The following is a 2,465-nucleotide window of genomic DNA, read 5'->3' on the forward strand; positions in this document are numbered from 1 at the left end:
ATGGGGTGCCCGTGGTCCAGCCAAGTGGTCGGCCAGTATTTGTTTGGAAAGCAGGGTACCTCTGTTAGCAGCCTACTGGGGCTCAAAACCACGGCCTCCACTTCCACAGGAGGCTGCCATGCTCATCTGAGTAATGACTCGGCGGTGGCTGCTTTTTGCAGCCCCCTGCTCCCAACTCCCCCCTCCCAACTTGGCTGAAGCTGGGCCACTGCACAGCCCAGGAACGCGCAGAGCAGCCCAGGGAAAGAGCGAGAGAACAAGGAAAGGAGAACCTGCCTGTGGTCTGGAGAGGCTGTCCTGGGAAAGGGGCAGCCTGTGCGCTCCCCCCTCCCCAAGGAACACCTGTGCATTTTGCATGAGAGAGCACATGAACATAGGACAGAAACAGGCAAAGTCCCCTTGTGGAATTTGTGACTAGCGTTTTAAGGCACTGAGACTGTACAAATGACTCCCCTTACTTTAATTTACTTGATGATGCAGAAAGCTCCCATCCTTTCCAGGCTGTGTTGAATCTTCAAGGCTGATAGATTTTATCTTGTTCTAAGAAGCGGCCATGTGCTTAAGGAAATGAGTGACACTTTTCAGAGCTGAAGTTATTTTTAAGGCTCCCAATATCCATTTATTTTTTTACCTATAGTATTTAAATTGTCTTAACCTAACTTTTGAAATTATATACATTCTGATGAAAAGCAATTGCCAAGATTGGCAGCTGGCTGTGAGCCATTGTTAGAGGCAAATACAATAAATACCTCAGGTATGTCGCTTAGAACAGGACTTCAGAGTGTGTAGGTTATTTTTTCACCCACTTTGACTTATCATTCATTAATCATTTTTTATTCAGTAACAGGTTATTGCTTAGCATGCAGGTTTCGTTACATCCCTCCCTTCCTCTCCCTTTCGCATTTCAGATTAGGCAGTTTCTCCTCAAAGTTTTAAAATTTATCACCTCCCTCACATGCCTTGCATTTGGAAATTAGGTTGAAATGTGCACAGAAGTTACGCTGTCTACTCTGTCACAGAGGTTGGTAGTTTCTGACTCTTTTCTGTATTTGCTGACTCTCTTGTTTGGCAAGAGTCAGCTTTATCTTTGAGCATCTCACTGCCAACTATGTTACTGGCTGTGTCACTTCCTTCTAAAGTATGTGTTTGCACTTGTTTGCTTGGCTTAAATTAATATATTACATTTGAGAACTGCAGACAGCTGCTGTACAGTAAATTTTGTCTCTCTGAGCATTATTTGGCATTATAAAAGAATATATAATTTATACTGCAATTAAAAGAACCCACCAGGCTATTGATTCAAGCTTCCATTAAACAAATATCGGTATAAGAACCAATAACTCTATTACTGCTTCCAAGTCTGAGCTTTCCTTGCAACTGATGGGCAACTGTGAAGAGGACTGAGGAATCAGAACACAACTGCAGAAAATCAGGCAAAACCAATTTTATGGGATTTTTTCCTACTGCACTTGCTCACCCAAGATGGCACTACTTACAGTGAGATTTTGAGACTTCTTTTATTCTAATTCAGAACTGTGTTTGTAACAGAACCAGTGACTGGAAAGCGTTGACCAACGTGTGTGTGAGATCGCCTGACGACACTTACTAACCTCAGTTCCCACTTCCCTCACTGCTGATTAGCTTAACAAATGAGGCTACAGCACAGCAGCCTCAGAACTTTGAAAGGAAAGGGAGAACAAGAGATTTCAAAGGTCAAAAAAAAATTCTAAACCGTAAAAAAACATGATTTTGAGGAACGGATGAGTTTGTTTCTTTAGAAAGCATATGATGGGAGTTATAAGTTAATGTTCATAATGGGCTTTCATTCTTTGTAGTCCATCCAAAACCTATGCACCATTTAAGCAGTACTAAAAAGAGTTGAGGGGAGATTTTTAAAAGTGCATCAGCCTTGGGCTGGTCCTTTGCAGAGAATGATTTTTTTTTTTTTTTTTTTTTTTTTGCAACAAGTCTGTTGTATTCTAGGCAAAGATAATTCTTGTGATTAGAAGGAAAAATAATATTAATGATCTCAAAAGGATTCCACAAAAAAATCAAGTACATTTCTCATCTCTTCAGGCACTTTAGCTCAGTCTCCCTACTTTTTCATGCTTTTCTAATGGCAGAGATGGAGGAGCATTTAAGAATCTAAAATGTACATCTGTGAGCATTCTGCCTACAGCTTCTACAGTGAAAAAGGTAGGAGCAGAAGATGTCGTCTCTAAAGTGCCATCAGACAAAGCAAGGGGCAGGACAGCACGGCTTGCCTTCAACTTCCCCCAGCCCATTGCTGTGCAGAACGGCTATGCAAGTACAACCATCGCAGCCAGCACAGGGGTCTCAGGAAGAGGCAGAACACAACGGGGCTGGCTACCCCCAGCCTGATTAGAAGAGCATGGAATTAAAATATATTCTTCTGAATGTAACACTTAAAAAAAAAAATTAAGTAGGACTCTAAAAGGAGCAGA

Source organism: Dromaius novaehollandiae, chromosome 3 (assembly GCF_036370855.1).
Source record: "Dromaius novaehollandiae isolate bDroNov1 chromosome 3, bDroNov1.hap1, whole genome shotgun sequence".
Taxonomy (NCBI): Eukaryota; Metazoa; Chordata; class Aves; order Casuariiformes; family Dromaiidae; genus Dromaius; species Dromaius novaehollandiae.